Below are 12,921 nucleotides of genomic sequence, written 5' to 3'. Positions count from 1 at the left end.
GAATGGGCGTTTTTTTCTCACGCTAAACCGGTCTACTATTTTAAGTAAACAGGGCTTAGCGTTGGAAAACTTAGGCAGTTGCATGGGAATGGTCATGCATCCCCCATGGTACCCACGCTCCCCTTAAGCACTAAGTACTCAAAGCAGTGCTATGAGCTGCTTTGCACTACTTTCAAGGGATTTGCCAGCTCTAAACACATTTAGCATTGGAAAGTAAATTTGTAAAAAAAAAAAAGCATTGATTTACATCACTTTTGTGTCGCAAACACAACGCTAAAACTTAGTAAATATACCCACTAGAGGTGGGCATGTGATCATACTTCAAGGCCATTCAGAGCTCTGCAACTAATAATACACTACTCAGTAGGTGCTCTGCTATTGATAATACACAATATCATTCAGATTAGGGTGTCTGCTCCGTTAGTTGAGAGCGACTGATGCCAAAACAAAATAATTTTCTGCCCCAGATCATCTTTTAGGCCTAAACACAAAAAGCCTCCTCAGACATTACCCACAGAGAAGTGAGCTCTCATAGTACACAGTTTATGTGAAACTGTCATGCGAGTAAAACTCGTTGCCGCGAAGTCATCAGTGAGCTATAGACTAGTGACAGGCGGCATGCACTGAGGTAGTGCTGAAAAGATTTGTTCTTCATGCACACCTATAATTAGTTAAGCACTTACCAAGGCCCGAGGGCCCAGGAGTCTGAAGGTTCCAGGACACCTAAGTTCTACCTATCATTTACTACTCAACCAGCAGTTCAACTGAATCACAGTTACCACCCCCACCCACACACTCCCCAGCACTTAGAGAGCCTTACAGGTGAGTAGTCGCACTTTACAAGAACACTGATAGATTGATATTCATGCATATTTACATCAATTATGCAATCTAAACATTGCCAATGTATATTTTAGTGTCTGACACTATAGAAATGTAGTCAGACAGGATGGAAGGACCAGGAGTGGACTACCAACTAGAAGGTAATTAATGGTATGGTAGTCTAATGAGTTCTACGATCACATCATATACCCCAAAATACCTCAGATAGACAAGAAAACCAACACCATCAATAACAGTTGCTGATCTAAAATACAATAACAAAGTGCAGCATATCATAACATGGCCTAAACTTAAATCTATATGCATCTTCTAGAAGAAAACAATTAAATGAAAAGCAGTATCTACGAATGGAGGTCATTGACATTTTATTTAAATAATACATTAGACCTCTGCACACCGTCAGGCAATATGTTGATTTGTGGGCCTGCAGTTGTATAATTAAGCGTATTATATGCACATGCTAAGAAGAGGGGTGAGGACTTTGCAGGGTGAGAAGGTTTAATATATAGAAACCAGCTCAGGAACTGTGCTGGGACATGTAACATTGGGCATCTTCCAAATGTGTAGGTGACATCCTCATGTTGGTAAGGAAATGGCCCCTTGTGCCTTGTGTGACCATTCAAGAATGTCAATAAAAGTTTACTTTTGTAAGAAACATTCTATTCTTCTAAATCACGCACCATTTTCTTCAGTCAGGACTCCTAGATCTATCAGAACATTCTTCAATTAGGACTCCAAAATCAAGCACATCATTCTTCAATAGGAACTCCAAAATCAAGCACATCATTCTTCATTAGGGACTCCAAAATCAAGCACATCATTCTTCAATAGGGACTCCAAAATCAAGCACATCATTCTTCAATAAGGACTCCAAAATCAAGCACATCATTCTTCAATAAGGACTCCAAAATCAGACACATCATTCTGCAGTCAGAACTTCCTAATCAGGCACATCATTCTTCAATCAGGACTCTAAAATCACGCAAATCATTCTTCAAAAAAGACTCCAAAATCAGACACATCTTTCTTCAGTCAGAACTCCTAAATCAAGCACATCATTCTTCAATCAGGATTCACAAATTAAAAACATCATTCCTCAATCAGAACTCCTAAATCAGGCACATCTTTCTTAAATCAGGCACATCTTTCTTAAATCAGGCACATCATTCTTAAATCGGGCACATCATTCTTCATTCAGAACTCCTAAATCAGGCACATCATTCTTAAATCAGGCACATCATTCTTAAATCAGGATCATCATTCTTCAATAAGGACTCCAAAATCAGGCACAAGATTCTTAAATCAGATTTCGAAAAATTGGGCACATCAGTCTTCAATCAGCTCTTCTAAATCATGCACGATATTATTTGATAAGGTCTCATATTTCAAGTACAGCTTTCTTCAATAGGACTCCTAAATCAAGCACAGCATTAATCAATTACGAATCCTAAATCAAAAGCAGCATTTTTCACTCAGGACTCCTAAATTAAGCACAGCATTTTTCATTCAGGGCTCAGATGTCAAGAACAACTTTCTCCAATCAGAACTCCTAAATCAAGCACATCATACTTCAGTTGAGAATTCATTTTATAGCAATAATTTGTCATCAGAAACATTGCATGTTTCCAAAACACAAAGAAAAATGAAATATACAATAGTCAGTCATTTATGCATAACAAGCCGTAAAATAACCAAGGACAATAAAAGGGGGTTGAAGAAGGGGAAAAAAAATAAGGGTGGGAAAAGGCGAGGCCACGGACGACAAGCAGAACCCGGAAGAAACCGAGAAGCCCATCTTAGATGACCACAGAAACCGATGAATGGGCCACAGCCTTAAAACGGGGGCAGACTCCAGCCTTCCCAGAGCCTGAGGGGACTAAAGTTCACTACATGCTGTAGCCATAGCTAGGGAGGGATGAAGGCAGTTTCAGTTGAGTTCTGCCAGCAATGGGCTTTGTTAAGTAGCGCTGCGTGCACTCATTTTTAGCTCCAGGAGTTTGTCCTGTACTGTAAGATCAGCGCAAATGGCACTACGCATCGCGCCAGAGGGCGCTACTGTTTTCTGCCACTCAAGTAGACATTCATCTCGAGTGGCAACGTCCTCAACGTGAGCGGCAGATTTCTCAACCTGCGACCTGCTGCGACAGCCCACGTTGAGAAATCTCACCGGTAGGAGGTCTAACACCCGGCATTCTCTCAAAAGTGCTTGCCAAGTTAACGTTGGTGAGCCGCTCGAGAGAAAAAACGCCCCTCTGCACCACTTTGTGGAGTTTTGTGGAACTCTGCCCTCCAAGGGGAGTGGGTAAAACTCTGCCGGCGGAGCGGAATTCGTCACCCACCCCTAGTTATTTTCTGGATTCAATCCACCTGATTTTGCAAACCACATGGTCTGCAATCGCAAAACGGCTTACAGCATTCTGGGGTGCTTGGGTCTAAAAAGTTTAAGCACCTCTCATCTCAATACATAATATCCCTTCACTCGAAACCACATCACTGTAATGTAATGTCGGCCCTGCTGTGAGAGATGCCTTGCTTTGTCTACGCTTCTAAAATACTTTCTCATCATTTTCAAATGTCGTGCCTGTGTGTGGTGATCCTCCCTCTATGTTCACAGTGCTGGCCTCACTATTCGCCCTTGCTCTTCACCTTGAAAGGGGCCAGGATGCAGCTGGACTCACTGGCGGGGAACAAATGTGTCTTATTTTTAAATATTTTCTCTTTCTGCCCCTGGCAGGTTGAAACCTGTTACAGTTTCGATGGCTTAAATGTAATACTTCAAATGCTCGTCAACTAAAAGGGCGTGTGAGATCGCTTCTGCCCGGATTTCCGAAACAAGGAAATTAACCATCAACAGTCCCTTGAAAACACTGAACAGGCAGGAGAAGCCGAGGTGCCTTTCGTCTGGGGACAGACTGGATGCAGGGGGGTGCTTCTGTGCCCAAATCAAAGCAGGTAAGCAGAAACTTGTTATTTCGGTTTTTTTAGATGCTGAGAAAAATTCAGAACTCACAGGATTCATTTAAAACTCAGTTTTCCAAACCTAAGAAGTCATTTCAAACAGTCGGAGTCAGGACAATGGGTGAAATGGTTTGTTTGAAGTGACCCAAGACTACAACACTCATGGGGCCGGATGTATGACCATAATAAATTGCGACTCGCAATTTGCGCTCTATTGAGAGTCGCAAATTACGAGTCGCAATTTACTATGTACTACAGTGTCAGAGACACTGATTGCGATTCCCAATGGGGTCACCAAATGCGAGGCTCATTAATATTAATGAGGCACTCGCATTTTGCGACCCCATTGGGAATGACTGGCCCTCCCAGGGATGGTGGCCAGCTGGGCTCAGCAGACCACCATGTCTGGGACTGCTTTTCAAAACAGAAGTTTTTTTTTTTTGCAGCCCTTTTTCCTTTACGTTTTCCTTCAAGGAAAACGGGATGCATTTAAAAAAATAAAAGAAATGAAACGTTTTTGTTTAATTTTTCAAGGGCATGCAGTGGTCCTTGGGACCACTGCCTGCCCTTAACAAATATTTTCTCATGCATTTGCAAAGATGAAGGGGTCCCCTGGGGTTCCCTTCCCATTTGCGATTGCATTACCACCTACTTGAAGTAGGTGGTAATTTGCAAGTGTTTTGCAAACACAGTTGTGGTCGCAAAACATTCATACATGGCTCATGAGTCGCTATTAGGAAGGATACGCCCCTTCCTAATAGTGAGGCGCATAACCTATTTTGCGAGTCGCTGATTCATTAGTGACTGGCGAAATAGGTTTGGTACATGGGCCCAAGGATTTTAGAGTGTGCAAACGGGTCTAAAACCCATTTGCGCATGCTAAAAACCATCGTACATCTGGCCCATGATGATTTTGAAATAAAAGTCCATGAATAGGGTTCGCAGATTGGTCCACTAGTGCACACGTATTCTACTCTTTTTACAATATTTTGACGCATTGCACAGCGGTGGCTGGTGACATTTGAAAGTGGATGGGCGTAAAATGATTGTCATACTGCACCGTAGTGAGCGAGCGCAGCGAGCGATACCGGACAACTTACGGGGGAGAACATTTTGAAAAAAAGTGGACAAATGGTGCATTTTCAAGCAAATTTGAGAAAGCAGGAAGGTTAATAAAGCAATTGGGAAAGTGCAGTTATTACATTAATAAAGAGATGTCATATAACATAGGTAGCTGCTTATTCAGTATAACCACAGAGCTTCATAACAGACTTTAATATACAATGCATATTTGAGTACCTCACATATGTTTTTTATTTAACACAGCACTAAACAGGTCACAAACTTGCAGCATTCAACATTGTTCACTTTTTGTAGTCAAAATCAGTACGTCTGTCTTTAAGAGCAGCAAACTTTTCAATAACTTGAACGTTAAAGTCTGGGATTCTTTTAACTAGGTCGCTCTCTATCGAGAGCGTTGCTAAAGCATTCAGTCTTTCCTGAATCATTGTGTTCCTTAAGGAATCTCTTAATTCTGTTTAAGGTGGAAAAGCATTGTTCCGACTCTGCTGTTGTCATAGGAGTGGTAATGACAATTTTTAGTAAAGCCACTGTTTCTGTAAGTGACTTTTTCATATTAAGTTCCTGAATTAAAGCCAGTAAAGAAATGGCGCCAGTGGCCTTCCGGTATACATTCATTCCATACAGTACAGTCAACTCATTTTACAGGTCCTCTTTGTTGACCATAGGATAAGCTTCCACAGCATCATCCAGAGCTTGCTCAGGGAAGAATTGATCATATTTTGCAAAGTGATTACTTTGCAATAATGCGGGACTCAACAAATGTTTTGTGAAATGCAAACGTTCTTGTGCATGCACAATTATAATGTCTCATATCTCCCTTGCAATTCGGACCAGACTGCTGATGTTTTTCCTGCGGTTTGAAAAAGTAGAATCCTTTGGCAGTTTGCTGTCTAAATTGTCAACCCCATCTCTCACTTTGGTCATGTTGGTGACAAGCATACTGGTATCTCTTTGCACAGAGACATTATCTATGGCTCGTGCTTGTTACTGGTTGTATAATATGTCAACAAAAAACATTATTTGATTTAATAAAAACAGTAAGAACTGAAACTCTCTGTCTTGTAGTGTTCTAGCAAAGCCACGGGCTTCAGTCTCACTTTTGTAATCAAAGTGTTCTTTGGCTTCTATGGCGTCAAAACATTTCTCAAGGTCCTCCCTATGTTTATATATTAGGTTGACTGTACGTATGTTAAAGTTCCAACGAGTTGAGGATCCCCTTGGAATTCTTTTGTCCACAACCTCCTGAAGTGCTTATGTTCTTTTGGGGGAACAAGAGAGGAATGCTGCCATGCCTCCTACATCCTGACAACAAATGTGTGTCTCGGAGATCTTTGATACTGCCTGTTGCATAATAAGATTAAGTTGGTGGGTGTAACAGTGCACATAATGAGCATTAGGGTACACATCCCTAATTCTTTTCTGTAATCCACCAAGGCTTCCACTTATTACGGACGCACCATCATAGCTTTGTGCGATACGTTTTTTTTGTAGGCAGCTCTGGAAAAATGAAGTTCAGTTCACGCAGTATAACTAAAGTAATGGTTTCTGCACTAGAGTCTCTTAAATGTGTGAAACCATAGAACCTCTCCACAACTTTACTGTCTTTGTCAAGGTACCGAAAGACTAATACGGACTGTGTTTTTGTGGCCACATCAGTGGTGTCATCAGCCTGAATAGCCACGCAGGGCCATATGTATCAATGTTAGGTTTTGCAATTCTCAAATAGCGAATTTCTGGGAATCGCTATTTGAGAATCGCAAAACGCTATGTATGTAGGATTTGCAATACATTTTGCGAAACCTACATATTCCTTAATTGCGAATTGCAAATTACAATACTACAGACATTAACATGGATACATTAGATCAGCAGAGTTGCAACTTTCTGTTTTCACACGTGTTATCCCATTTTAAATGGTGACACAAAACATACAAGCACTGCACACAGCATGCTATGAATGCCTAAAAGCCCGTTTTATTGTCACATTTCATAGACACGGGCATTGATCACCACATAGATATATCATGCTGTTGGGAATGGCAAAGTACTGCTCTGGAAACTGGTGTGACTGACATCAGATCATTTAAAAGCACCTAAGTCTCTCACAGTGATTTTGTTCAGGGTGGTGCTTCGCAGGACAAAACGGGTAACATGTCCCTTTGGTCATACTCTATTAATGCAGAGGCAGGAAAACAAAGAGGAAAGGTTGTCAACGATCTCTAAGTCTTGGTCGGACTCATATACTCACTAATCCAAGATTACCAGGCTGCGTCACACCTGCTTGGGCTCGCTCCACTGTCCTCCTGCACCTACAATCCTTGCTTGTGGCTGAGAGGTATTTATATCAATGTGAAATCGATATAAATACCTCTCAGTCACAAGCAACGGCGTGGTTCATCTATGCGCGCTCTTTCATGTGCAGCTTGTGATGTAGCTGCGCCATGAGTCACACATTTGGGCCTCAGGGCAGCTGTAGTATGTAGAGTCCCATGGACAGACCTCAATCTTGGAAAGAGCAGTATATAAGGCATGTAATTCATGATATTGGCCCCTACAGATGAAGAGGAAGCGTCAGTTTGACATCATTTGCCCAGCACACCACTCCACATTCCAATCTCTTTACCTTACCTCCTCCCTCTTCACTCTGTTTGTGGAACACACTTCCAGGTGACTGTAGAAATGCCAGCATGGTCCAAAAAGTTAGGAAGCCCAGCCACACACTAAACACAGCACCCTATAAAACTCTTCCGGACTGCAAGGAACATGCGCAATTGTTTTCTTGATGCCCACAAGTTTTGATAAGCGCATAGATGTAAGAAGGTCTTTTTTACTTATGCGCTCATTGTTTTTGACTGGGCCATACAAAAAGGCCAGACATCCCCGATTCTAAGCTTTAAAACTTGAGATTGTGGGTAAAGGTGGTGGAGATACCAACTTGAATCAATAATTCCAAGTCTGGGATCACCAACTTCAGTTGTGAACTATGTTGTTATGTGGACCCTACGCGTTGTTAGAATTCTGCCAGGGTGCTCTAAGGCCTTAGCCAGTACTTTTATATCCCATTGTGGTTTCCTCAGTGGTATTTGTAAAGTGCCACTTTGGTTTATGCCACTGCTTGTGATGTTACTTCTTTTGGCGTCACAGGGGGAAAAGGTTATGCCGTATCACTCAGTTCCTTGCACAGAGATGTGGAATTTGGAACACCTGCATAAAGCATACACATAATATCATTCAATAGCCAAGGGAGGGAGTATCAAATTATGCCTAGAAGCATTTCAGTTTGTGATATTCATTCTACAAACTGCTTTCATATAAAACAAGTATTGGCTAAGCAAATGGGTCTGGCATCGACTGTGACCCTTGGCCTCTACCAATGTTTAATTTATGAGAGTGGTTTTTGTATGACCCATTACTCATAGTCAGGTAAGTCAATTGATGAGGTGGGCAGACCCTGTGCTGTGCCCCATTCTCTTTGCTGTTGTGCAGAAGCAACATTGGAATGATATTACGGAAGACCAATAGATAAAGATGATTGATGGAAAGCCCTTATCAGCAAGGATGAGTAGTATATATATCTGTCTTGAAAACAAAAAAGCTTGGTAAAGCCAGACCTAAAACAAGCATTTGCAATGCAATAGGTCTCGCATTTGTGAGAGTTTAAGCTATTAGCATTGCCAATGACTATGCCTTTTATTTGTTTTAAGAAACCAAAACATAAATAAAAGACATTGTCATTTACAATGCAAATAGCTCCAACTTGCTTAAATGCGAGACCAATTGCATTGCAAATGCTTGTTTTTTTTGGTAGGCACTGAGTCATTGAGAGTGAGTCAATTAGTGACAGTGAGTTAGTGAGAGTGAGTCAATAAGTGAGAGTGTGTCAGTGAGTGTGTCAGTGAGAGTGAGTCAATTAGTGAGTCCTTGAGAGTAAGTCAGTGAGACTGAGCCAGTGAGAGTGAGTCAATTAGTGAGAGAGTGAGTGAGTCAGTGAGAGTGAGTCTATGAGGGAGTCTGTGAGAGAGAGGCAATTAGTGATCGAGTGAGTCAATTAGTGAGAGAGTGACTCAGTGAGTGAGTGAGTGACTCAGTGAGAGTGAGTTAATTATTGAGAGAGAGAGTCAGAGTGAGTCGAATAGTGAGAGAGAGAGTGAGGGAGTGAGAGTGAGTCAATTTGTGAGTCATTGAGAGTGAGTCAATTAGTGAGTGTGTCAGTGAGAGTGAGTCACTTAGTGAGAGTGTGCCAGTGAGAGAGTGAGTCAATTAGTGAGAGAGAGAGAGTGAGGCAGTGAGAGTGAGTCAATTTGTGAGTGATTGTGAGTGAGTCAATTAGTGAGTGTGTCGGTGAGAATGAGTCAAGTAGTGATAGTGTGTCAGTGAGAGTGTGTCAGTGACAGTGAGTCAATTAGTGAGTCCTTGAGAGTACGTCAGTGAGTCTGAGCCAGTGAGAGTGAGTCAATTAGTGAGAGAGTGAGTGAGTCAGTGAGAGTGAGTCTATGAGGGAGTCTGTGAGAGAGAGGCAATTAGTGTGAGAGTGACTCAGTGAGTCAATTAGTGAGTGAGTGACTCAGTGAGAGTGAGTTAATTAGTGAGAGAGAGTCAGAGTGAGTAGAATAGTGAGAGAGAGAGTGAGTCAGTGAGAGTGAGTGAATTTGTGAGTCATTGAGAGTGAGTCAATTAGTGAGTGTGTCAGTGAGAGTGAGGCAATTAGTGAGAGTGTGTCAGTGAGAGTGTGTCAGTGAGAGTGAGTCAATGAGTGAGTCCGTGAGAGTAAGTGAGTGAGACTGATCCAGTGAGAGTGAGTCAATTAGTGTGTGAGTCAGTGAGAGTGAGTCAATTAGTGAGAGTGAGTCAGTGAGAGTGAGGCATGAGGGAGAGAGTGAGTCAGTGAGAGTGAGTCAATTAGTGAGTCATTGAGAGTGAGTCAATTAGTGACTGAGTGAGTTAGTGAGAGTGAGTCAATGAGTGAGATTGAGTCAGTGAGAGTGAGTCATGAGAGAGAGAGTGAGTCAGTGAGAGTGAGTCAATGAGTGAGAGAGTGACTCAGTGACTGAGTCAATCAGCGAGTGAGTCATTGAGAGTGAGTCAATTAGTGACAGTGAGTTAGTGAGAGTGAGTAATGAGAGAGAGAGTGAGTCAGTGAGAGTGAGTCAATTAGTGAGAGTGACTCAGTGCGAGTGAGTAAATTTGTGAGCAAGTGAGCCAGTGAGAGTGAGTCAATTATTAAGAGAGAGAGTCAGTGAGAGTGAGTCAATTAGTGAGTCGTTGAGAGTGAGTCAAATAGTGAGTGAGTCAGTGAGAGTGAGCCAGTGAGAGTGAGTCAAATAGTGAGAGAGTGAGTGAGTTAGTGAGAGTGAGTTTGTGAGAGTGAGTCTGTGAGAGAGAGGCAATTAGTGAGAGAGTGAGTCAATTAGTGAGATAGTGACTCACTGAGTGAGTTAATTAGTGATAGAGTGTCTCAGTGAGAGTGAGTTAATTGCGCGTGCCTCGCGGTAAAAGATTTAGAAAATAAGGAAAAAAAATACAAGCCCGGCGGAGCATGGGGCGCGCGCTTGGGGGCGGGTGAGCATATTCCAGGCGGGGGAGCGGAACCTTTGCAGTCCTCCCCAAAAGGCGGATTGCATCCGCAGAAAGTGATGCGTGTCACTTTGCAACCCTTTGGTTCATTCTGATGTGATTGATATGGTGCATGTGAAGCCAGGGGTGTCATGGAGCACTCTGATGTTATTGGTAAGGTGCATGTAAAAGTCTGTGAATGTATGTAAGTGAGTATGTCAAAGTATGTGTTATGTTGTCTGTTTGACTGCAGCAGCGACATGAGCAATATATGAAACGCTATGTACAGAAAAAAGCAGCGTAGGTAACAGAGAGAAATCAGTGGAAAGAAAGTGAATTTAGTGTTTTGAAAGCAAAGCAGATAAAGGGGTGAGAGAGAAAGAAAGGCTCCAAAATAGTATTAGATTAAAGTTATGTCAGTATACCGAGAATTAGAGAAGGAAGAGTGACATCAGCAGGGCAGCTCTCTAGTGGCCACCCGTCGGAGCCTCCCCCCCCCCCGTTCCACCTCTCTCGAGAGGCCTCGCCTTGGGGAGGGGGAGGCCCCAATGGGCATTGCTGGGGGAGGCGGGCTACTGGGCTGGGCGGGGCCAGGCCCTATTTATGCCTCCCGCCCCCGTAGATCGCCCTCTGCTTCCTGGTACGCTCCTGGCCGCACGAGCTTTGCACCGGACACGCCGTCGGTCGAGTCGTGGTCTCTCCTTGCTATCTTCCCGCCGTTCGCCACGTCGTGTGTCGCCAAGCGCTGGGTCCTCCTCGCTGCCCTGCACACCGGTTCGGTGAGTGTAGTTGCTTTGGGCTGCAGAGTTTATTGAGGTGGTGAGTTGTTGTAGATAGCGGCGAGAGCCGTTTTCGCGGGCTGTGCTGGGCGGAGGGCGAGGAAGGCGGACCGTGTAGCAGGAGAGCCTGGGTCGAGTCCGGCCGCTAGGAAGGGCGGCTTGGTGTCCGATCTTGGCCAATTGTAAGGACGCGCTAGGTCGGAGGCACTGTGGCATTATTGTTAAGGTCTGATCACTGTGAATAACTGTTTGGTAGCAGAGCGCGTTAACGTATTATGCCATAGCCACTGTAAATACGGAGCGAAGTGGGGTGCCCCATTATCGTCGGGTCGAGTTCGCGCTGTATAAGTATATAAAGGTTAACTACTGTAACTGTTAAGCCTATGTCTTCGGGTTCATATACGTAGCCCTCCGATTTCTTGGACGATACCCACGCAGCGATGGGTTGCTGTGGGGAGGTTGAAGAGGGCCACGTTTGTTGTCTGGCGGCCCACGTGGGGATTCTTGTGGTGAGTCGTCGCATCCTCCCAGACCCCTCCCCCCATTTGATTCGGCCCCCCTTCGTCCAATTTGTGGAGCGGTATCGCAGTTTATGGGTTGCGATTTTAGGGATACGGAGATTGCATTCTGTAATTTGGCTTGTAAGGGCACGCGGCCTGGTCGTGCATGGCCCCGACTCACTTTGGACCCAGGGCCGATAGCGTAGGCATGGGAGGGGGGTGCAGTGCACACTCGGCCGCTCCGGTCTTCTATCCTGGATAGCGATAGTTTGTCCCAGCCCCCCCTAACGAATCCATTCTCCTGTTAGAAGTCGGGTTGTGAGAACTTTACATGGGATGAGCAGCAGGCCGTAGCTTCCCCATCAATGGCCAATGCTCGGGGATCAATGAAAACTCCCTAGGGTTCCTACGGGTTTATTGCGCTGCTGTCTGCTGTGTATTTATTAAAGCGAATGCTCACAATACCGAGAAGCCAAGAGCAGGTTGCAGGAGTGTGAATGCTGAAGGTTAGAGTGTACAACTTGGTCAAGAAGACAGTGGAGACACAAGGCATGGTAGGCGGGGTAGGGAGGACTGGATAAAGTGCCCCTTCACGCCGATGGTCCCAGTGGCTGCCTAGTGCGCGATTGAGTTAGGTAACGCGCGGGTAAGGAGTGTTCGCTTTGGTCACCTTTTCACCCCTTGTCCTTATTTAATTATTTCAACCCAGCGCCGGAAGGGATTGGGCATCAGTTTCCATTAGGGGCCCTAGTTACCGATCGTTTGCCTGTGGTTGCTTGTAGCTCTGACGATTTGATGGGTTTTCCCCCCTTGTACGCTTCGTGTATACTGTGTCCTTGTGCGTGCAGCGCCGGCCCTGGCTTAGCATTGTGGCTGCTCAACATTGGGTGTTTCGAGTCAGGATTGTGTCCTTGTGGGGAGGGAGCGCTGGAGTGCGCCGGCTAAAGCGGGGAGCCTTAGAATTTGGGAGCGGGGCTCGAACTCGCTCATTTTGGCCAAGTGGGGCAGTTCTCCGTTTCGTTTTTCCCTCCACTGCCCCCCCCCCCCCCCCCCCCCCGGCGCACACAGGACCTCTGACGCCGTGGATTGGGAGGGAAGGCGCAGTCTGTTGTGGGTCTTCGTAGCGACCCTCGTTGCAGAGGTGGCATTGCGTGCATGGCATGTTGAGTGGGGGAGTGCACCTCTGTGGTGGTGTCTTGGAAAGT

At 44.5% G+C, this 12,921-nt stretch overlaps 1 protein-coding gene across 6 annotated transcripts in view; it reads left to right on the top strand.

Moving 5' to 3' along the window:
* LOC146868753 (glycosyltransferase family 92 protein gtnt-30-like) overlaps window positions 1–12,921 on the top strand; it is a 376,977-nt gene that overhangs the window by 281,756 nt on the left and 82,300 nt on the right. For 5 of the 6 annotated variants that reach the window (XM_085613723.1, XM_085613726.1, XM_085613724.1 and 2 more), the window contains one exon: window positions 3,578–3,795. The exons of the other annotated variant lie outside the window; for it this stretch is intronic. The gene's annotated coding sequence lies outside the window, so the exon portion shown is untranslated. The remainder of the gene's footprint in view (window positions 1–3,577; window positions 3,796–12,921) is intronic. 6 annotated transcript variants of the gene reach the window in all.

This window comes from Triturus cristatus, chromosome 1_2 (assembly GCF_964204655.1).
Source record: "Triturus cristatus chromosome 1_2, aTriCri1.1, whole genome shotgun sequence".
NCBI classification, from domain to species: domain Eukaryota; kingdom Metazoa; phylum Chordata; class Amphibia; order Caudata; family Salamandridae; genus Triturus; species Triturus cristatus.
This window is presented reverse-complemented; position numbering and strand designations above follow the sequence as displayed.